The 25,285-nt window shown below is 43.0% G+C and overlaps 1 protein-coding gene across 2 annotated transcripts in view; it reads right to left on the bottom strand.

The window, feature by feature from the left end:
* The window catches only part of LOC141117017 (SLAM family member 9-like), a 169,483-nt gene that overhangs the window by 59,019 nt on the left and 85,179 nt on the right, over nt 1-25,285 (bottom strand). The window lies entirely within an intron of this gene.

Raw genomic sequence — 25,285 nt, 5'->3', positions numbered from 1 at the left:
GCTATCAGTCTCCATAACTAAGGGGATTGAACACTCCATTTAATCTGTACTTATGGGTCATTTCTCTGTACTATTGGTAGGTACTATCAATATATATCTTTTGTATCTCTTTTGTACTCTATTCTACTATATATATCCTGTTCAAAGGGTTAACACCTAATCATGGACTTTGTCTACTTTTAGATACTGTTTTGAATACATTTATAGTGGGAATCTGTGACCACTTACCGCTGTGTGTGATTTATATTCTGAATATTTCTACATGACCGTTGCATATCAGGTGAGAGCCATTCTAGTATAAACTGTTTTTTTGATCTGGGGATTTTTTTTTATAGTGGCACCCTAGTCCATAATGCATATGTCTCTGTTTTATCTAGTGGTACCTATCATAGACCGCATGATATGTGTGTATCTTACTACCATACACACATAGGAAAACTTGACATTTCGCCTTTTTGGTTGTCTGTTAGTTCTGTGAGGTTCTCCCATACCCTGAGCCACTGAGTTTACCTGGCAAGCACACATGTTGTCATGTCTATATGTAATTGGTCTTTGTATATGTATTCCTCCTGGAAAAACGTTGTAACAACCATAGTTATACTTATTTAGATATTTAGATATATACTACACTAAATACTTATACATGTACTTTTTTGTTTTTAAATATACCAGCACCTACCCAGTATTTGTCCCGAGGAAGCTAATATTTTAGTGAAACACATCGATGAGCAAGTTTTTGGAGGCATTACTGGATCAGAAATTCTTCTCTTACTTTGATACATTATGAAATCAATCTTTGTACCTTAGATCCAGCCCTCTGCAACTGCATTATGGGTAATAAAATATAGGGAGGACAGAGATAGTCAACTGAAAGCACCACATCCCATGATTTTTAAACTTTATGTTCCCCTGTGGTCACAGTATGGCAGCGATACCCCTCACATATGAGAACCCCCCGGTTTGAAACTAGCAGCAGTTTGTCATTCTATTGAAGTATCTATGTCGGATTGGTGTGCTACAGCCTGGTAAGATGTACAAATCTTGATTTTTTACATATGTTTGGTTGAAGTGTCCAGTACCTAAACCTACATGTATGCATTTAAATGCTCTGTATCAATCTTTACCCTGTTAATGGAATTTAAAAAAAATTTAAAAATTCATTAGATGTTTTCTATACATGTTCAAATGTATGTATTGATTTTTGTCTATTTTCCCATCATTTAGAGTCCACCACAATCATTGCCTTTAAACTCCTGAAGAAGCTCGTATTAGAGCGAAACATGTCGAGCGGCAGATTGTCTTGGCACCTTTAAGTAGTTGCTTTTTGTTGCACTGTCTAATGTGAATAATTTTGGGTGACATTGTTCATGTCGTATTGTTCTTACAAACATGTCTCACTCTTCAAGTGAGGCATGGATATTTTAAATGTGATTTAATAAAAATACTAATTTTACTCAATATGATTGTACAGAATTTTTGAATATACTGTCTATTAAATAGCACCTTAAAAGTCCCTGGGGAAGATCTTTTCCCCTCCCCCCCCTCTTTAGGGTAAACAGCCTTTAGTTTCTGTTTATGCATTATGGGTAACTGGTAACTGTGTCCATACAGGGTGTTGTTTGTATGTTGGTTATATATTTTTTTTTTTTAATTTTAATTATGCTGTAAAAAAAATGATACCTTTTTTATTGATTTTTCCTCTTATTGTGTGCCCACAAAGTCCGCCAATTTTTTGATTTGGTCAATCCTTACACATTGTGTTAGAAACTGTTATAAGACTGTGTCATTGGAGACAGTGATCCTACACATGCAAATGTGGTGTCCTGCTGGGTGCCTTTCCCTGCATGGCTGTCTATCTATCGGAGTCTGCTAATTAACATTGCAACTTCTAAAGGGTGTCCTGGCCTTAAACCCTCTCTCCCACAGTTCTGTTCAAGAGAAAATAAATCTCTTTGCATTCAAGAAGTGTCTGGCACCCATGAATCTGTCTTGCATTTATACCCACCATGCCTTGTAATCTACACAGAAGGATGTCAGCTCTGGAGGTCCTCATTAGACTAAAGGAGACCTGGGACCTTGCTACACAACGACTAGAGGGCCACAGATTGCCCACCCTGATCTAAAGTCTCTAAAATTTACAGAGAATCGTGCAGGAAAAAATAACTGATCTGTGAGTAAAAGTATATTATTAAAGCCTTACACTACCCAAAACTTTGTTTTTTTAATAGTTTGAGATTAGAGTGGTAAAGGATTGAAACCTCTGTCAACTTTTTATTCCTGTTGTGTCTATTTGGGAGATTTCCCCTCACTTCCTGTTGAGTGTTAGAACAGTAAGCATAGGTGTGTGCAGCCTATTGCATTAGGATGTGCACCCCAAAGCTTAAACACACGTGTGTGTGTGTGTATATATATATATGTACACACAGCATCACAAAAGTGAGTACACCCCTCACATTTTTGTAAATGTTTTATTATATCTTTTCATGTGACAACACTGAAGAAATTACACTTTGCTACAATGTAAAATATAAAAAACAAAAAAATACTGCGCTACCCATAAAAACTAACCCCCCCCCCCCCAAAAAGCAGCAGTTAAACAGTGAGATGTGCACCAAGATAACAAATAAGAAAGAAATAGCCGCGCTAAATTACTAGTGAAACACGTGAAGTAATCTTGAAAGCTTCCGTTAGGAAGTACTTATATAAATGCAAAAACGTTAAGAAATATTAAAAATTTAAATATAGAAAAATATACGGGTCTACACATGTATCTATGGGTCAAACATGAGTGTCCATATATAATATCTGTGAATCAAAATGAGTGTCCATATATAGTAGAGGAAAATAAATTGTAAGGTAATGATCTGAAATCAGTCCAAAAGAGACCCTTGAGTGAACCCAACCAGAGTCAATGGTGAAAAATATGAGTTACACCCCATACAGAGGCGGCTCTATAATTAGGCAAGTTAGGCGGTCGCCTAAGGCCTCGCCCTCACAGGGGCCTCGCGGCCACCTAATTTGCCTGTTGCAGTGTTTAACAGTGGTGCTTTCCCAGTCTGTTATGCCGCAAAGTCACCAGCTCTGCGGCGATCTACCCGTCAATCACAGGCAGCTGACGGGTAGATTGAGTATCGGCCGACATGCAGAGTAGCGCGGGAAGCGGCTGTAGTCCTTTCTGTCCTCTCTCATATCGCGCTGCTCCCCGGCGGCCCCTCCCCTCCTCTTCTCTCGTCCATTCCAGGTGATGTCACAAGCATACAATGAGAGGAGGGGAGGGGCCGGGGAGCAGCGCGACATGAGAGAGGACAGAAAGGACTTATTATAATACAGCCGCTTACCGCGCTACTCTGCATTTAAAGGAAACCGAAAGGAAAGTGTACCCTGCTGTGCCCAGTATTCTGATGTACACCATACCCTATGCCCAGTACCCTGATGTGCCCTGTACCCTGCCATGTCCAGTACCCTGATGTGCCCTGCCATGTCCAGTACCCTGATGTGCCCCATACCCTGTGCCCTGTACCCTGTGCCCTGCCATGTCCAGTACCCTGATGTGCCCCATACCCTGTGCCCAGTACCCTGATGTGCCCTGTGCCCTGCCATGTCCAGTACCCTGTACCCAGTACCCTGATGTGCCCAGTACCCTGATATACCCAGTACCCTGATGTGCCCTGTACCCTGATGTGTCCAGTACCCTGATGTGCCCTGTACCCTGTGCCCTGCCATGTCCAGTACCCTGATGTGCCCAGTACCCTGATGTGCCCAGTACCCTGTGCCCAGTACCCTGATGTGCCCAGTACCCTGATGTGCCCAGTACCCTGATGTTTCCAGTACCCTGTGCCCAGTACCCTGATGTGCCCAGTACCCTGCCATGTCCAGTACCCTGATGTGCCCTGTACCCTGTGCCCTGCCATGTCCAGTACCCTAATGTGCCCCATACCCTGTGCCCAGTACCCTGATGTGCTCTGCTGTGCCCAGTGCCACATACCCTGTGCCAGTACCCTGATGTGTCCTTCTGTGACCCATACCCTGATGTGACCAATACCCTGCACCCTGCTGTGCCCCATACCCTGTGCCCAAACCCTGATGTGCCCTGCTGTACCCCATTCCCTGATGTGCCCCATACCCTGCGCCCTGCTGTGCCCGTACCCTGATGTGCCCTGCTGTGCCCCATGCTCTGTGCCCATGCCCTGCTGTGCCCCATACCCTGTGCCCAGTACCCTGCTGTGCCCTGTACCATGCACCCTACTGTACCCTGCTGTGTGCCCTGTACCCTGCTGTGTGCCCTGTACCATACTGTGTGCCCTGTACCCTGCTGTGCGCCCCATGGCCTGCTGTGTGCCTTCTGATAAGCCTTGCTGTGTACCCCATGTTATGCTGCTTGCCCCATGGTGTGCCCCATGCCCAGCCGTGAGCCCCTTAAAGTGCCCCATGTTCTGCTGTGAGCCCCATGATGTACCTAATGTTTTGCTGTGTGCCCTGTGATGTGTCCCATGCCCTGCTGTTTGTCCTATACTCTGCTGTGAGACCCATGATGTGCCCCATGTTCTGCTGTGTGCCCCATGATGTGCCCAGTGTTCTGCTGTGTGCCCCATGATGTGCCCCGTGTTCTGCTGTGTGCCCCATGATGTGCCCCGTGTTCTGCTGTGTGCCCCATGATGTGCCCCATGTTTTGCTGTGTGCCCCATGATGTGCCCCATGTTTTGCTGTGTGCCCCATGATGTGCCCCATGTTTTGCTGTGTGCCCCATGATGTGCCCCATGTTTTGCTGTGTGCCCCATGATGTGCCCAATGTGCTGCTGTGTGCCCAATGTTCTGCTGTGTGCCCCATGTTCTGCTGTGTGCCCCATAATGTTCCCTGCTGCCCCCCCCCCGTATTGTCTCCTGACCTCCTGTGCTCTACCCTGCTGTCCCCTGTACACTGCTTATCTCAAGTTAAACCCAGAACTGAGCTGTGGGAAAAAAAAGCACAAGTTTCACATAAAATAGGTAAGCTATAAGATTTGTTTCTATTTTTTAAAGGGGTTGTAAACCCTCATGTTTTTCCACCTTAATGCATCCTATGCATTAGTGTGAAAAAACTTCTGTCACTCAGCAGCCCCCCAGCCCCCCCATTTTACAGCCCAGCCATTGGCTCCCGCTGCTGTCAATCAAATCCAATGACGTGGGGGGCGGGGCTGAGTCCGGAATTCTGTGTCTTTGGACGCAAATGCTGGAAAAGGGAGTGCGCCCGCAAGGTAACCCCCAGGGGGAACACTTCTCCTAGGTGGTTTCCCAATGCGGGGAGGAGCCGCAAACGGCGTTAGGGGAACCCAGAAGAGGATGTTTGTTCAAAAACGAACTGCACTGTGGAGGTAAGTATATGTTTGTTATTTTTTTTTTTTTTTTAAAACAGGATTTTACAACCACTTTAATGCTATTTTTTAAAATGTTTTTATATCACAGGTCGCTGATCATGCCAATGTTCCGTGAGCTGTAGATCTGAACACTACAGGTTACAGCACACCTAAATTGTTAGCCCCACTCCTGAACTCCCAATTATTTCCTTACCCATGCCCCAGTTCATTTTTAGTATTTTTCCCATTATGGGCATGAGTGGGGCCTCATGTCCAAGTTTTGCCTAAGGCCTCTCAAAGCCTAGAGCCGCCTCTGACCCCATACAGTATCCGCAAACACACAGTAATTGCGCTTACCACAAGGCAAGCGAACACCAGCCTGTATCATGTCTTGGTATAGAGAATCCAGATGGTACACTTAAGCTGCATACATCGTGGCTGAAAGGATGTAATAAGGACACCAGACTTCCATCTCATAGACATGTAAATAAAAAGAAACTGGCCATAGTGTAATACTGCTAAACTGGTTAGAAGTGGAAGAAGGTAGAAAACTTACACAAGTGCATAAGCATACAGCAAAAGGAAAAACCCTAAAGTGAACGCTATCAAACTCCGTAGTGAAGATGAGACACCACACTCCCTGCAAAAAATGCGCTTACCACAAGGCAAGCCAACAACAGCTTGTGTTCAGTATCAGTGTACCACACCACACTCCGTGATCCACCACCAGGCAAATAATGCGCTTACCACAAGGCAAGCCAACAACAGCTTGTGTTCAATACAGTATGAGAGATCCAACTGGCGTTCTGGACCACTTACAGCATGAACCGAAGGATATAGCAAGGACTCCAAATTGACATCTCACAAGCATGTAGATAAAAAGAAACTGGCCATAGTGTGATACTGATAAAAAACGATTTAATGGAATAAGGTAGAAAACGCACATGAATAAAATAAAGTACAGCAAACAGCCGGCCGGCATTGCGAGCACCCGTCCACACTGAAAATGGCGATGACGTCAGAGCATCAACTAGGGTTGCCACCTGTCCGGGATTCACCCGGACAGTTCGGGTTTGGAATCATGTGCCCGGGTTTCAGACCGCCTGAAACCCGGGCACATTATTCAGAGCGGGCTGTGTGGCTCACTGTGCCTGACACACTGAAGCGATGGAGGAACACTCCCTGCCACCCCCCCCCTGCATTCAGCAGGAGTCAGTCTGTCCCTTCTGCAGAGCCAGGCCAAATGTTGCCGCACGAAGCACCAATCAGAAGTGACCAGATTCTCTAGCTCCTCCTCCTTAGAAGTTTCCCTGGCGGAGCGGATTACGGCAAAGTTTGAGGCATACTTGGCATGTTCCAGGATGACTGTCTCTCCAGGGCCCCCCTCCTCCTCATCCTGGCCCTGTGTGTGGTTGCTGTGTGTGCTGGGGCAGAGCCGCGGCGCTGATCCTGGAGTGGAGCCTGGTGTGAGGTCCTGGCCTGGATGCCTCCATCATATTCCCGGTCAGATAATTCTGCATGCAGGCGGTTGGACAGTACAGGATTGCCACCCACCTCTTCCCCAGGTAATGATCAGCTGCTCATCCCATCCCAGGTGATTCTTGGATTATGTCAATACAGCCTGCATCCAGGGACACCCAGCCCTGCCCCCTCTGATGTCACCTTCCTCATTCCTGGGATTTAACCCTTTCCCCGCCCCTCCTCCATACAGGGCTATGCATGGCACATCACACCTTCCTCTGACAGTGCTAAGATGAGGGGATCAGAGTAGATCTCATGCCTGAGCAAATCATACTGACTACATGAAAGCTGGCCTCCCCTCCACCTGGCTGTCATGCAGATCCTCATGTCCCGAAGGTATTGAAGCCGGCTGATCAGAGTGACAGCCAGGAAAGTCATATTTTTGGAAGGAATGACATTTTCACTAACTAGGACTATTAAGGGCTTATTCACATCACATGCGCTGTGTATAGCACCAGTTGATTTTTGTTTAAATGCAATTGAGTTGATGTGTTATTTTAATGTGGTGCGTTGATGTGTGTGTGTGTTTTTTTTTTTTTTTAACAGCAGAACTCAAAATCCTTTATTTTCTTTTTCTGAGCGCTGGTTCACACAGTTCCACACAGTGTGGAAAACGTACATTTCCGCACACATTTCCCACACCACACAGAAATGTGCGGACCTCTGCAGACATGCACAGGTGCCAATAATACTTGACAGCATCCTCACACATCTGACAAATGTGGGTGTCTTTGTGGCCACCAAAATACATGGTTCCGCATTATCATGCATATTAGTGTGACACAATTTTAAAAATCATGCCTGCCTTACTTTTTGTGTGTTCCAGTGCACCACATGTGAACATGCAAAAACACACCCTTTATGGTGTGAACCAGCCCTTAAAGTGATTGTAAGGGTACGTTTTTTACTTATTTTTTTAAATAACAAACATATCATACTTACCTCCACTGTGAAGCTCGTTTTTGCACAGAGTGGCCCCGAATATCCTCTTCTGGGGTCCCTCGGCGGCTCTCCCAGCTCCTCCCCCCATCAGATAACCCCCTAGGCGAAGCGCTTCCCCGAGGGGGTTACCTTGCAGGCACGCTCCCGAGTCCAGCATTTGCATCTATAGACACAGAATGCTGGACTCGGCCCCGCCCCTCCGATGCCCGTGTCATTGGATTTGATTGGCAGCAGCGGGAATCAATGGCTGTGCTGCTATCAATCTATCCAATCAGGAGCCCGTGGAGAGAGAGAGACAGCGTGTCCCAGCCGACTGAATAAAGGGGTTCAGGTAAGTAAAACGGGGGGCTAGGGGGCCGGAGACTGCCAGGTGTTTTTTCACCTTAATGCATAGGATGCATTAAGGTGAAAAAACATGAATCTTTACAACCCCTTTAAGGCGAAAGGAATTCCTCCATCCACCTCATTTTTTTTGTTTTCATTCAGGCCACTTGCTCAATGAGAGAAAACTACTTGTGTAAGGCCAGCTTAACAAAGTCCTGCACTATATAGTACATTACACATTACTCCTCACCAAAGTGGTCATTGTCTTAAGAGTTGCTGGTTGCTAAGCAGTCGGTAACTTTTCTAGTGAAGGTCTTCTTTGAGGTCGGCTCAAACAAAGCGTCAGCTTTCTGACTATTTTCAGTGTATGCAAAATCATACGTAATGAGTTTTATTTTTATTTTTTAATGATTGTGCTGGGTATTGTACATGTCTGTGAGACTCTTACTTGTGGCACAGCAATCTAAGACTGTTTTATGGGTACAAGAATGCTTTTGTTTTATTTAACCATGCTCCTTTAAGCTCCTCCCACTTCTAACGCAATTTGGCCACATCCACCGTTCTCCAAAGCGCGTTACACACGCCGCATTACTACTCTCCTTGGGGCGCCCAAAGGTGTCCCAGGTTTTTTACAATCCTATAGTATTTACTACCAAAAAAAAAAAATTGCCGTGCATCGCTAAAGTGTTCGGGTTTGGCTTGAAGAAAAGGTGGCAACCCTAGCGTCAACCTCCCGACGTACGTTTCACCACAATTGGCGTCGCCTGGGGAACGGGGGACGCTCTGAATCATCGCTCTAAATAGTACACAGCCAAACCACGCCTCGTTCTGAGATCTCAGCAGCGGAAGGAAGACATACGAGCCGCCTCTCTAATCACAGCTCATATTGAAAAAAACAAGACTAAATCTTGTACTTATATTACAAAGCCTCTACAATAAAAATAAATTGTTTATTATGGGGAAATAAAATAATTATAAAAATGATTAAAAAATATAATTATAAAAAAATGCCCAATCAAAAAATCTAACATTCATGAAGGGTCAGACAGACTGGGCATTCAATAGAAGCACTAAGCGAATTAACTAACGACACTCTGCCCTCTTGTGGCAACAGAAGAGAAGGCAGAACTATATGAAAAAAGGAGAATAAATAATCTCAAATGAAAAATAATGAAAAATAATGAAATGATCTCTATAAATTCAGAAATTATATATTTAATTATGGATACAAATTCAGCATAGAGATTATATTATTTAATAGTATCTATGGATAATAAGGGCCATTACTCCCAAAAGCTGTATTGGAGATAAAAATCATATGCCAATGAAATTGGTATATAAATAGAAAACAAAATATGTTGAGTTATAGAAAATATGGGCATGTGTAGGAATTGTTAAAAATATTAAAAATAAATTAAATAGGAAAACAAGAAAAAAGACAGGTCCTTCATTAACGCTGAGATATCACATCGAGTTAACATTGGAACTAAATATTAGGCATTATCAATAAAAGCATTTAGGTCTACTTCAACGTTCATCCCAAATGGTGTGTAACATTTAATTTTAAAAATCCATGCCATTTCTAAACGAGAAATTCCTCGCACCAAAGATCCCCCTCTCCAGGGGCGTGTGTATTTGTCAATGCCCAAAAAGACAGTTTTATCCGGATTTCTGTCGTGAACTTCCGAATAATGTCTGGACACCGGGTGTTTGGGGAAACCGTTAAGGATGTTAGTCACGTGCTCATTTAATCTAACCCTGAGGGGGCGTTTAGTCCTGCCCACATACTGAAGCCCACAGGGGCATTGGAGCAGGTATACAACCCCCTCAGTGGAGCACGTGATAAAAGGTTTAATAGCAAACTCTTCATGTGTGCTAGAAGACCTAAAACTCAAAGATCTCCTGTGTGTACAGCCATTTAATGAACATACCCTGCATCTCCTGCATTGATAAAATCCAGAAAGATTATTGAAAAAACTATTTTTGATGTTAGGGGGGTCAATGATGTTACTAGCAATGGTGCCCCTTAAAGAGGGCACACCCCTGTAAACCACTTGGGGTATAACAGGGAGAAAAGTGTTAAGGGTCGTATCGTTGGTGAGGATATCCCAATGTTTATTGATTATATTCCTCACTGATCTGTGTTGAATAGAGTAGGCCGTAATGAACAGGATGGAAGGCATCCTACTGTTATTAGGTGGCTTCTCAATAAGCAGATCTTTCCTATCTGTGGCTAACACTTCCTTTAAGATATTAGCAAGAGGTGTATATGAATATCCCTTCTCTAAAAATCTTTTAGACAATATCTCGGCCTGCGAAAGGAATTCCCCAATGTCTGAACAATTTCGCCTTAGGCACACATACTGACTTTTGGGAACCGACTTAATCCAGGATTCATGATGGCAACTATTGGTAGGAATATACGAGTTGCGGTCGGTGCTCTTGAAATGAGTGGCTGTAATAAACCGACCACCCTCTATTCTAATGGTTAAATCCAAGAAACAAATCTTTTGTTGGCTAGCCTCATAGTTGAGAAAGATGCCCCTCTCATTAACGTTAAGTTCCTCGAGGAATAAATCCAGATCATCCCTATCACCATCCCATAGGAGGAGGCTGTCGTCTATATATCTAGCCCACAAGAATATCTGGGGTCTATTTTGGGCATAGACATTCTCCTCCCAGAGGGCCATGAAGAGGTTCGCCAGGCTGGGGGCATACTTAGCCCCCATGGCGACCCCTCTATCCTGTTCGTAGAATTGCCCTCCAAATCAAAAATAACTGTGAGAAGCAGCAAAATGGAGCAATTCAAGAATGAAAGAAATTGGATCAGTAAGGAGGTTGGAGTCACGCCTTAAAAAATATTCGACTGCATGGAGGCCGAGACTATGTGGTATGACGGTATAAAGCGACGTAACATCGGCTGTCACCATCCATAGTCCAGGTCTAGGTGTAATTCCAGCAAGTGAATTGATTACATGTCGTGAATCTTTAATATAAGAAGGTGCCTTTACAACTATGGGTTGTAAGAAGAAGTCTATGTACCTGCCCACCCGGGACGTGATGGAATCTATACCACTCACGATTGGGCGTCCCGGGGGGCAGGTAGGGTGCTTATGAATCTTTGGAAGATAATATATCACTGGTGTCCTCGGCGCCCTGGGTACAGGAGCCCGTGGAGAGAGAGAGACAGCGTGTCCCAGCCGACTGGGTAGATCTCTTTTTTATTAAGGACACCTAGTTCAAAACCCCTCTGGACTAAAACTTCCAATTCCTTCTTATATTTGATTTTTGGATCGGAGGGAAGAGGGGTTAGGACAACAGTGCTTAGATTAAATATTCCATCTTCGGTTATGACTTCTTTCTTTTTTGATCGTACCCTTCTCCCTCCTCGGGTCCCTCTTTTGCATCCATGGGTCTTTTCTTGCCCTGGGTGGATTTGTGAAAACCCCAATGCTGATTGGCATTGGAAGGGCCAGGACTAGCCAAGTCTTCACAAATATCAAACCCAGAATGTGGTAATGGATTTGATATGCCAGATGCACCTCTAGGTTCAGGGTTCTCACTGGGGCCATCTAAATCTCTCAATGGGTAGAAATTATTGTGAGTACTCACATTATATTCTGGTACCTCTCTCCTATCTGAAGTTCCATAATGATCAAAATGACGATATTCCATTTCATATCTGTCAGAGTTATCAGGCCTATACCCCATATGGGAATCATACTCATGATGGTAGTTAGTCCCATTAGTTAGGGACTATAGTTGTAAAGGCACCTTCTTATATTAAGAATTCACGACATGTAATCAATTCACTTGCTGGAATTACACCTAGACCTGGACTATGGATGGTGACAGCCGATGTTACTTCGCTTTATACCGTCATACCACATAGTCTCGGCCTCCATGCAGTCGAATATTTTTTAAGGCGTGACTCCAACCTCCTTACTGATCAAATTTTTTTCATTCTTGAATTGCTCTATTTTGCTGCTTCTCGCAGTTATTTTTGGTTTGGAGGGCAATTCTACAAACCGGATAGAGGGGTCGCCATGGGGGCTAAGTATGCCCCCAGCCTGGTGAACCTCTTCATGGCCCTCTGGGAGGAGGATGTCGTCTATGCCCAAAATATAATATCTTAAAGGAAGTGTTAGCCACAGATAGGAAAGATCTGCTTATTGAGAAACCACCTAATAACAGTAGGATGCCTTCCATCCCGTTCATTACGGCCTACTCTATTCAACACAGATCAGTGAGGAATATAATCAATAAACATTGGCATATCCTCACCAACGATACGACCCTTAACACTTTTCTCCCTGTTAAACCCCAAGTGGTTTACAGCGGTGTGCCCTCTTTAAGGGGCACCATTGCTAGTAACATCATTGACCCCCCTAACATCAAAAATAGTTTTTTCAATAATCTTTCTGGATTTTATCAATGCAGGAGATGCAGGGTATGTTCATTAAATGGCTGTACACACAGGAGAACTTTGAGTTTTAGGTCTTCTAGCACACATGAAGAGTTTGCTATTAAACCTTTTATCACGTGCTCCACTGAGGGGGTTGTATACCTGCTCCAATGCCCCTGTGGGCTTCAGTATGTGGGCAGGACTAAACGCCCCCTCAGGGTTAGATTAAATGAGCACGTGACTAACATCCTTAATGGTTTCCCCAAACACCCGGTGTCCAGACATTATTCGGAAGTTCACTACAGAAATCCGGATAAAACTGTCTTTTTGGGCATTGACAAATACACACACTCCAGGAGAGGGGGATCTTTGGTGCAAGGAATTTCTCGTTTAGAAATGGCATGAATTTTTAAAATTAAATGTTACACACCATTTGGGATGAACGTTGAAGTAGACCTAAATGCTTTTATTGATAATGCCTAATATTTAGTTCCAATGTTAATTCGATGTGATATCTCAGCGTTAATGAAGGACCTGTCTTTTTTCTTGTTTTCCTATTTAATTTATTTTTAATATTTTTAACAATTCCTACACATGCCCATATTTTCTATAACTCAACGTATTTTGTTTTCTATTTATATACCAATTTCATTGGCATATGATATTTATCTCCAATACAGCTTTTGGGAGTAATGGCCCTGATTATCCATAGATACTATTAAATAATATAATCTCTATGCTGAATTTGTATCCATAATTAAATATATAATTTCTGAATTTATAGAGATCATTTCATTATTTTTCATTATTTTTCATTTGAGATTATTTATTCTCCTTTTTTCATATAGTTCTGCCTTCTCTTCTGTTGCCACAAGAGGGCAGAGTGTCGTTAGTTAATTCGCTTAGTGCTTCTATTGAATGCCCAGTCTGTCTGACCCTTCATGAATGTTAGATTTTTTGATTGGGCATTTTTTTATAATTATATTTTTTAATCATTTTTATAATTATTTTATTTTCCCATAATAAACAATTTATTTTTATTGTAGAGGCTTTGTAATATAAGTACAAGATTTAGTCTTGTTTTTTTCAATATGAGCTGTGATTAGAGAGGCGGCTCGTATGTCTTCCTTCCGCTGCTGAGATCTCAGAACGAGGCGTGGTTTGGCTGTGTACTATTTAGAGCGATGATTCAGAGCGTCGCCCGTTCCCCAGACGACGCCATTTGTGGTGAAACGTACGTCGGGAGGTTGACGCTCTGACGTCATCACCATTTTCAGTGTAGACGGGTGCTCGCTATGCCGGCCAGCTGTTTGCTGTACTTTATTTTATTCATGTGAGTTTTCTACCTTATTCCATTAAATCGTTTTTTATCAGTATCACACTATGGCCAGTTTCTTTTTATCTACATGCTTGTGAGATGTCAATTTGGAGTCCTTGCTATATCCTTCGGTTCATGCTGTAAGCGGTCCAGAACGTCAGTGGGATCTCTCATACTGTATTGAACACAAGCTGTTGTTAGCTTGCCTTGCGGTAAGCGCATTATTTGCCTGGTGGTGGATCACGGAGTGTGGTGTGGTATACTCATACTGAACACAAGCTGTTGTTGGCTTGCCTTGTGGTAAGCGCATTTTTTGCATGGAGTGTGGTGTCTCATCTTCACTACGGAGTTTGATAGCGTTCACTTTAGGGTTTTTCCTTTTGCTGTATCCTTATGCACTTGTGTAAGTTTTCTACCTTCTTCCACTTCTAACCAGTTTAGCAGTATTACACTATGGCCAGTTTCTTTTTATTTACATGTCTGAGATGGAAGTCTGGTGTCCTTATTACATCCTTTCAGCCATGATGTATGCAGCTTAAGTGTACCATCTGGATTCTCTATACCAAGACGTGATACAGGCTGGTGTTCGCTTGCCTTGTGGTAAGCGCAATTACTGTGTGTTTCCGGATACTGTATGGGGTGTCACTCATATTTTTCACCATTGACTCTGGTTGGGTTCATCCAAGGGTCTCTTTTGGATTGATTTCAGATCATTACCTTACAATTTATTTTCCTCTACTATATATGGACACTTATTTTGATTCACAGATATTATATATGGACACTATTTGATCCATAGATACGTGTAGACCCGTATATTTTTCTATATTTCAATTTTTAATATTCTTTAATGTTTTTGCATTTATATGCGTACTTCCTAACGGAAGCTTTCAAGATTACTTCACGTACAGTGTAAAGTAGTCAGTGTACAGCTTGTATAACAGTGTAAATTTACTGTCCCCTCAAAATAACTCAATACACTTTGTCTAAACCGCTGGCAACAAAAGTGAGTGCACCCCTAAGCGAAAATGTCCAAATTGTGCCCAAATAGCCATTTTCCCTCCCTGGTGTCATGTGACTCGTTAGTGTTACAAGGTCTCAGGTGTGAATGGGGAACAGGTGTGTTTAAATTTGGTGTTATTGTTCTCCCTTACTCATACTGGTCACTGGAAGTTCAACATGGCACCTCATGGCAAAGAACTCTCTGAGGATCTGAAAAAAAGAATTGTTGTTCTACATAAAGGCTATAAGAAGATTGCCAAGACCCTGAAACTGAGCTGCAGCATGGTGGCTAAGACCATACAGCGGTTTAACAGGACAGGTTCCACTCACAACAGGCCTCGCCATGGTCGACCAAAGAAGTTGAGTGCCCGTGCTCAGCATCATATCCAGAGGTTGTCTTTGGGAAATAGATGCATGAGTGCTGCCAGCATTGCTGCAGAGGTTGAAGGGGTGGGGGGGTCAGCCTGTCAGTGCTCAGACCAAACGCAGCACACTGCTTTAAATTGGTCGGCATGGCTGTTGTCCCAGAAGGAAGCCTCTTCTAAACATGATGCACAAGTAAGTCCGCAAACAGTTTGCTGAAGACAAACAGACTAAGGACATGAATTACTGGAACCATGTCCTGTGGTCTGATGAGACCAAAATAAACTTATTTGGTTCAGAAGGTGTCAAGAGTGTGTGGTGGCAACCAGGTGAGGAGTACAAAGACAAGCGTGTCTTGACTTTTGTGAGATACTGTATATATATATATATATATATATATATATATATATATATATATATATATACATAAATATACTGCTTATTGTGTATATATATATCTATATATATAGATATATATCTATCTCTATCTATCTATCTATCTATCTATCTATCTATCTATCTATCTATCTATCTATCTATCTATCTATCTATCTATCTACACACACACTCTTAAAAATAAACGTAAACAAACAGTTTAAAATGTATTAAAACATTGACAGTGTCAGTAGGGCAATGGATGGTGTCAGTAGGCCAGTCGACCAGTATCAGTAGAGCAGTTGACGGTGTCAGTAGAGCACTGTAAGGTGTCAGTAGAGCAGTGGATGGTGTCAATAGAGCAGTGGATGGTGTCTGTAGAGCAGTGGATGGTGTCTGTAGAGCAGTGGATGGTATCTGTATAGCAGAAGAAGGTGTCAGTATTTTATTTTTATTATTTTATTATTTTTATTATTTTACTTTCTTTTTTTAGGACTCCCGTTGGGGAGGTTTTGGTGAAATATCAGAAGTCTAAACAGACCCCTGATGTCTCACTTTTAAAACAGAAAAGGAACTGAGGACAAGGATTCCCTAGTCCCTTTCTCTGCAGCCTCAGCTGCACTGGATAGTGAATGAATGGGAAGTCCCCTGTGCTGAGAGGCTTCCTGTTCATTCACAAACTGAAGCATACATAGTAAACACAGTACAGATCAGTCACTGTGCTCATTCAGAAAAGGAAAGAGCCAGCAAATGACATATTTTCTTGCCCCTTCCCCCACTTTCTATCATAAAACATCCCCCACAGCAGTATGGAGAGGAGAGGAGGAAGCCCAGGCAGCAGGGGGAATCTGCACAACAGGGGGTAATTAGTCTGTGCCCAGGCACACCCGGAACACCCTGTGCGCACGCCTATGACAACAAGTAAGAAAAAAAACTCCCCAGTAACGAAACAAACAGCAATAATACTTGCTGTTGTGGCCCTTTTTTTGAGATTTTACCCAAATGTCCAGGTGATTGGTGTCAGAATAGGAAATGAGAGGAAAACGAAATGGTAGCACAGATAGCTTGAAGCTTAATTAAACCCTTATGATTCATTACAGTAATGCAGCCAGGGTGCGTTAAAAAAAAAAGTTTTGCAATTTTGGCTACAGTTGGGCTTTACAGGTAGAATCAAAAACACCAAAAGGAAAAAAAAACTGCTTACTCAATTTCAACAGAACATAAACATGCAAACTAATTAGAGTCTAAATATAAGGGGGGCGCATGCGCGGAGTCCAGCGTGACGGTCATGTTTGACTAGAGCTCCGCTTCGTGAGAAGGAAGACCCGCAATACAATTTTAGCCTGGACTAAATTAAAACAGTGGAATACCTTCTTTAAACGCCGGAGAGGTGAGAGGAAGTTTTGAAAAGAAAATGGAGTTGGGAGGAGCCCGTGCTAAGACAAAAATCAAATCTAACGGCGGCACTCAGGCACGGATATCATCCAAAATGGCGCCGGTCCCCTCAGCATCAGCACCAATTACCTCAGAGTGCTCTATACAGCCTAAAACTATACAGGATATCTCCTAAATAGATTCTGATACAGAATTCAACATATCATTGTCTTCCTCACATGAATCTACAACCCCTCACAGTATTTTAAAACAGTTTGAAAAAATTCTTCATAAAGCACTGAAACAAACCTCGGAACAGATAACTAATAACCTCACAGAAGAAATCAGGGAACTTGGTCAGCGCACAGCAGCACTTGAACTAAAGGTGGAAGAAATTGATAACACCACTCAGGCGCACACATGACTGAAATTGATACTCTAAAAGAAGAAAACTTTCTTTTACAAAATAAATTGGAGGATTATGAAAACAGAGCAAGAAGATCTAACCTCAGATTTAGAGGTATACCAGAAAATGTCTTAGATATACAATCTTCTATAACTGCATGTCAAGACTCCCAGGGATACCAATAGAGCGCCAGGAAATGGACAGCGTGCACCATGCTCTTATGCCTAAGAAAACAGATGGACCTCCAAGAGACATTATAGCAAAATTCCACTACTATAAAACTACAGAACAGCTTCTTGTTGCAGCCAGAGGGAAAAACAATTTAAGCTTCCAAGGACATACTTTCCAATTATTTGCAGACTTCTCCCAAACTACCGTTTCCAAAAGAGGAGCTATGAAACCCCAGCTGCTGGAATTACAATGCCACGATATTAAATATCAATGGGGATTTCCATTTTCTCTATGCTTCTCTCACCAAGGAACTAGATTTGTCTGCAGATCAGTGGAAGAACTACAACAGGCACTTCAAGATCTTAACCTGATAGAAATCTCTCATACAACAAACACATCCAGAAGAAGAACGGCTGCTAATACATCTGTAAAGAACTCATCCCCAGACTTAGACAAAAATAGAAATCATCATCTGCACAAGAGGAGTCAACATGAATCTCCACCTCAAGACCAAGAAGACAATATGGAATGAAAATATCGAAGACTTAATTGACTTAATTTCATTTTTGCATCTCCAGAGACTGTCTAAAACAACAGAGTCTTTTGGAACCTATATAAAATCTCCTATTTTTATTTTTTTTATCCAGATATATGGATATTTATGTTAACTGATTTAATTTACATTTAAATTCCCTACAATTGGAAATTTCAATCCTGGTTATACTCAAAGTATTTTTTTTATCCATTTCTACATACTTTTCCACTTGGACCCCATGATTCAAAATTTAATGTCTTTATAATTTAATGACAACTCTTTGGAGAGGTCACATAACAATAGTGGCACTTATCTGTCTGAGAATGGATTTATTTATTCTTTTTATGGTTGCCTTTAACTTATATTGATCGATCGTCTCAGATTTGTTGGGCGGATAAGATTTTATCAACCGTTTTTTTTTTGTATCCCTGTTATTAGGTAAAATTAGGAAATGTTTTCTTTTTGCTTCAATTTTTTTTCTATTTAAATAGTATATACTTCTCAATATACTATACCTCTAGAAATTTTACATAGTAGATTTAAACATAGATGGTGTTAGCTTATTATTAGGGCTTATAATCACACATCACTATGATGTTCACTTTAGAATTTTTTAGGGCAGGTGTTCCTCCCGCAAAAAACTCTGTGTGCCGCACTTTACCTTCATCGAACCCCTACAGCTATTATGTAGGGATTCGACAAATCTCTTTTCCCCTGATGGAGGATTGTATCCTTCATCACGAGTAAACTTTGGATCTCTTTGTGCCTCTATTTTACACTTGTGTAATATGATCTCTTATGATTTTTATTTTTTCCCCAATCTAGATAACCCTGGACCTTTCCCACTTCTTTTTCTCTTTTTACACTTTTTATCATACCTTTTTCAGGTAGTGCACACTCATAAAATGGGTATACTCATTGTATGTGGAGATTCTAATCAGGTCATACTCCCATTTCTAGACAGATCCCCTTTTATTCCATCTCGTTACCAAACCAAACAATCTCTTTCTCATCTCCTCTCTAACTATAAATTAGTTGATTCCCGGAGAGAAAACAACCCAGCAAAAAGAAAATATACATATTTCTCACATCCACATCAATCATTCAGTCGAATTGACCACATATTTCTGACGGCAGGAATGTTACCAGAAATAATTACATCTAATATTATCCCTATCCCATGGTCAGATCACAACGTAGTCTTCACCTCTATTGCATCACTCATAGCCAAAGCACATGATACAACATGGTATTTACCAAATATATTATTGAAACACCCTTCTTACCGTACAAACATAGAACAGGCTCTAAAAGATTATTTAAAACATAATACATGCCCAGAAGTTTCCCCATTAACCCTCTGGGAAGCGCACAAACCTGTCTTGAGAGGGATATTCCAACAACAAATAGGAACTCAGAAATCTGGCGCGGAAATTGGAAAATTAATTTAACTCATCTTTTACAGCTTTTCAAATTAATCCCACTCTATCGGGAAAAAATAAACTAGAAAAAGCAAGATTAGAATATGATTTATTCCTCACGGATTCTGCCGAAAAAACATTGCAGCAATACCAGACATGCATTTTACATAAAATCTAATAAACCTGGTACTTACCTAGCGCGGGAACTTAATTCTATAAATAAATCCTCTAAACCAATTAAACTTTTGTTGTTTTTTTTTTTTTTTTTTTTTTTATAATCTCTTTATTTGAAAAAGTTATCAATTACAGCATACACAGCATAATCAAATCACAAAGGAAAAAAAAAAAAAGTACAAAAATAGGGACTGTCACTAAGGTCGCCAACTCATTAAAATCATCCATTATTCCCACATGTTCTTTTGCATCTAATATGTGTCAATTCAAAATACCCATAAGCTGTAACCTTCAAAGAGGGTAAGATAAGAATAGTTTCTTCATTTTTCCCCTCTTTTTCATCCCCCCCCCCCTCTTCCCCTCACCCGCCATGCATCCTCACATATACCCTACACCACTCTTCTCCCATATCATCCTCACCCCACCTCCCCCTCTGATCCGACTCTATCCCGATCCAACCATGCTTTCCATATTTTCTCAAATTTCTTATAATTGCCCCTTTTCTTATAGATATACTTTTCCCTGCAAATCACCTCCCTTACTGCATATTCCCATTCTATCACTGTCGGAGCCTCCTTCCTTTGCCAGTGTTGTGCGATAAGCTTTCTTCCCTGAAACAAGCATCTGGCTCTTGCCGTCTGTATGTCCCTTGAGGTCCCCCCCTCCCCCGTCAATCCCAGCAGGCACTCCCTCGCCTCCAACCTCAGCGATGTCCCAAACACTAAATTTATTTTCCCCACTACCCCTTTCCAATATCTGTGCAGCTTGGGGCATCGCCAGAACATGTGGATCAAATCCCCATGTCCCCCTCTACATCTTTGACATTTCGAGTCGGGTCTCTTACCCCACTTAAATAATTTCAGGGGAGTATAGTATGCTCTATAAGATAAGTACAGGTGAGACATCGCTTGTGAAGGAGAGAGAGTGACCCTGGGACCAGACGCCAAGACTTGGTCCCATTGATCGTCAGACAGTGCTCCCACATCTTTTTCCCATTTAGCCCTGTTTTTATTTTCAACCGGGCCTTCCTGGGCTGCTGCATTCAGGCATCCGTACATGTCTGAGATCAATCCCTTTGTGGATCCTGCGTCAATCAGCTTTCTCAAAGAGGTCATTTCGCACCACACTGGCGCTTCCTTCCCAAATTGTACCTCCAGGGCATGCCTGACTTGCAGATATCTGTAAAATAACCTGTTGGAGATCGCATACTCCTCTACCAGCTCCTGAAAGGACTTCAACCTCCCCGCCCTATATACCTGTGCCAGGTAGTGGATACCCTGTCGGTCCCATTCCTCAACGCGCCCCATTTTTTTAAGCTCATTGAGGCAATTGTTGTCCCAAAGTGGCGAAAATTCCGCAAAACCGGTATATCCCAGGGTTCTTTTAGCTTGTACCCAGACTTTACTCATCATCCGGGTAGTGGGGCATTTAGTACGAAATGAATCTGCCTCTAATCCCTCTGCCACTGTGTCATGTCCGGTGTCGTTCAATAAGATGCTACCCCCTGCTCCCACTTCTCTTGGCCTATTACTACCTCCAACTTGTTGCAATTGAGCTGCCAGGAAGTAGCCTCGTGGATCTGGTACCGCCAAGCCGCCCTTCACCTCTGGTCGCCGTAGCGTCCCCAACCCGATCCTGGCCACTCCATTCTTCCAAATAAGCTCTCTGAACATACTGTCCATTTTTTTGAACCAATGCTTGGGGATCCAAACAGGAGAGTTCTGCAGGACGTATAATATTTGGGGTAGCCAGACCATTTTAATCAGATTGCAGCGCCCGGCGACCGAGAGGGGCAGGCGTCTCCACACATGACATTTCTGCGTCAGCTTTTTCATCAATGGAACTAGATTTCCGGATATATACTGGCCTGGGTCTCTAGATATATTAATCCCCAAGTATTTAATTTGCCTGACCACTTGGACTTGGGATGCCTGGTGAGGGAGAGGCTCGCTCAAGGCGTCAATAGGCAGGATCACTGATTTCTCCCAATTGATCAGTAACCCAGAGAAGACACCAAACTCCCTCACTATCCCCATAGCTGTTTCCAGTGAATCCTGCGTATCCGCCAGAAACAGCAAAATATCGTCGCATACAAGGCCACTTTGTCCACCCCTCTCTTTCTCTTAAACCCTTGTATGCCCTGTGCCTTCCTCAGAGCAACCGCCAAGGGCTCAATTGCCAGGGCGAAGAGCAGGGGGGACAAGGGACACCCCTGTCTCGTGCCTCTGCTAAGCTGAAACCACTCTGAGCACTGCCCGTTGATTTTCACCTTGGCCCTCGGCTCACTATATAGCAATCTTAGCCACCGAGCGAACCCGGGGCCAAGCTGATATTCCGCCAACACCTTCCATAAGTAATGCCATTCCAAGGAATCGAAGGCCTTGGCTGCGTCTAGCGAAAGAATTGCTCTCCTACCGCTATTTTCTATGGGGATCTGCATATTAAGGTATACCCGTCTTATATTCGTGCTTGTAGATCTGTCCGGGATGAACCCGGTCTGGTCTGTGTGTATTAACTTGGGGATTATCTTATTCAGCCTTGCAGCTAGTACTTTGGCCAGGATCTTTACGTCCGAACACAAGAGCGAGATGGGCCTATATGAAGACATATCTATTGGATTCTTCCCTTCTTTCAACAAAAGTATTACTATAGCTTCTGCCATAGAGGGGGGCAAAGCCCCTTCCTCCCTAGCCCCATTGAATACCTCCAGTAGTAAGGGTAACAGTACCCCCCGTATTTTTTATATAATTCTATGGGCAGGCCATCCGGGCCCGGGGACTTTTGGGCCGCCATATCTCCAACAGCCCTCTGCAATTCCTTGAGGGTCAATGGGGCATCTAACATTTCCCTGTCCTCCTCTGATACCGGGATTATCCCCAGCCCCTCAAAAAAGCCCTGCATTTCCCCCTCTACATTTACCCTAGAGGAGCTATATAACTTCTCGAAGTATGTCTTGAATTCGTCTACTATATCTGGGGTGTTTTTTCTTATTTCTCCTTCCCTCCCTTTGATTGCCGGCACTGCACTCGGGGGGCCATTTGCCTTAATTATCAGAGATAGAGCTTTCCCAATTCTCTCTCCTTCTCCAAAAAAGCTCAGTCTCTGAAAAGATCTAATCTTTTCTGTCTTCTCTCGGAGTACCCTACTATACTCCTCCTGCCTCCTCACCCAGCACTCATAATTAGCTTGGGACGGTGTTACTACGAAGTGCGCCTCCGACAGTCTTGCATTTTCTTTAGCTCCCAGTTCCTCGGCTTGTGACTGTTTCTTAATATAAGCAATTCTCTGAATTAAAGCTCCTCGAAGATATGCCTTCAAGGAGTCCCAGACCACCCTCAATGGAGCCAATCCTAAGTTTATACTAATAAATTCAGACAGCCCCTCCATCATTTTCTCCTCCTCTCCTATGAGTTCGAGCCAAAAGGGATTAATCTTCCAGCTCCCCTTGCTATATCGCCCCCCTACCTTCACGGAGGCAATAACTGGCGTGTGGTCTGAGACGCCTCTCGGTTCGTAGGTTATTTCCTCCACTACATTTAATACCTCCTCATTACCCAATACAAGGTCATTTCTGGACAGGGTGGCATGAGTCCTGGAGTGACATGAATACTGCCTCTCTCCAGGATGCCTCCTTCTCCAGATATCCACCAGCCCTATTTCATCATAGTACTGCAGAAGGGGACTCCTGTTGGCCTCTCCAGCTCCATGCCTTACCGGAAACCTGTCTATGCTCCTGTTCATCGTCATATTAAAATCTCCCAGTGCTATTACCGGGGTCCCAGGGAAGTCTGCTATGAACCTGGCTAGGTCCTCCATTACCTCTGTACAAAATGGGGGGGATATACACATTGGCCAGTATATATCTTTTGTTCTCTATTAAGCAAGAGAGGAAAATATACCTTCCCTTTTCATCCAATCTGCTCTGCCCGCAGGAGAAAACCAAATCCGTGCTTATCAATACACTCACCCCTCTTGAATATGATGAGTGAGTGGAATGAAACTGTGTCCGGAACTGCTTATTACTTAAAGTTTCAATTGTATCTTTTACCAGATGGGTCTCCTGGAGGCAGAGTATCTTGACATTCCCCCTTTTGGCTATTGAGAAAATTATTTGTTTTTTAAGCTTATCCTTTACCCCTCTTACGTTCCATGAGCATATATTAATCCTTTTTCCCGTGTCCGGGATTTTACCACCCCTTCTTTCAATGCTCATGGGCCGTTCCATCTAGTGCCGTTACAATATTTTGGTCTCCTATCAAATCTAGCCATCTCCCATTGCAGGTGCAGTAAGGGGATATATAGTGTATCTCCCTATCCTTAATCCATCCCTCTGATCTAACAACCTGACTCCACTCATATCCACTCATAACACCACTCCCTACCTTCCACCTCTGATTATATTCGTGCATATTCCCCCCCACCCCCATCGTACCCCCATGCCCACTTTTGGGCCTAACCCTCGGGCTTCAGTTGTGACCTTCAAAAAACTTTTTGAGGTTTAAGAAAAGAAAAAAACCGTGAATCAAATCCAGTAGGAGGGGACTTTCCCCCTTAAGAGAAAAGAGAAAAAAAAAAATTTTGTACTATTACCATGTGTATAATTTGTGCATTTTTCTCTATAGGTGTATTATACTACTATTTACTTAACCCCCCCTTCCCCCCTCCCCCGCTCCACTCCCAATTTACCACATCAAAAGGCAAAAATCCAGTGAAAAAAAAACAGAAATAATACACAAAAAAAAAAATTCAAAGAAAAAACAGGAGAAAGTTCCAGACGACACCTAACTTCCCTCTCCTCTCTTAATTCTCTCTTCGTTGCTCTCTAGCCAGGTTGACACTTCATTGGGGGTAGAAAAAAACCTAACCTCTCCCAGAGCTGAGACACGCAGTCGTGCCGGAAACAAGAGCGCATAGTTGATTCTGAGTTGTTGAAGCTTTCGTTTATAGTCTCCAAATTTAGCTCTTTGTCTCTGCAGCTCAGGGAAGAAGTCTGGGTAAATTGAGATCCTGGCTCCATTGTGCTGGATATTCCATGACTCTCTTGCCTTCTGTAAAATAGTGACTTTGTCCCGAAAACATAAAAGCTTAAAAATAAAGGGTCTAGGGTGGCCTCCCGGAGCTAGGGTTTTAGGACCTATTCTATGCGCACACTCAATAGCAAAGGTGTTGGAAAATGAATCCCTGCCAAACTTTTCCCTCAGCCAGTCCTCCATGAATTGAATGGGGTTGTTCCCCTCACAGCCCTCTGGGAGCCCAAGTTCTCTCTACGCAGCCTGTTCTCCATACTGTCCATTTTCTGTAAACAATCCTTTAGTTGGATTTTCATAAGCACCACCTCTTGTTTTAGTGGGTACACATCATCCTCCATTTGGCTGAATCTCTCCTCAAGTGCTGTTGTGTGGGTGCGCACTTCCCCCTTAACAATAAGCAGTTCATCTCTAATGCTTTTGAATTGTTCAGACAGCTCGGTGATTGATTGCTTGCAAGTGTTAACAGCTGTAAGAATATCATGCAGGGATGGCTCCCTCTCACCCAAGCTGCCCTGGCCTCCCCCTGCCGCCCCTTCCAGGCCCAGGACCTGTTGTTTATCCAGGGACCCTCTTACGACTGCCAATGGTATA

The sequence above is a fragment of the Aquarana catesbeiana genome, linkage group LG13 (assembly GCF_042186555.1).
Source record: "Aquarana catesbeiana isolate 2022-GZ linkage group LG13, ASM4218655v1, whole genome shotgun sequence".
Classification (NCBI taxonomy): domain Eukaryota; kingdom Metazoa; phylum Chordata; class Amphibia; order Anura; family Ranidae; genus Aquarana; species Aquarana catesbeiana.
Note: the sequence above shows the minus strand (reverse complement) of the source record. Positions and strands in the feature narration are given on the sequence as shown.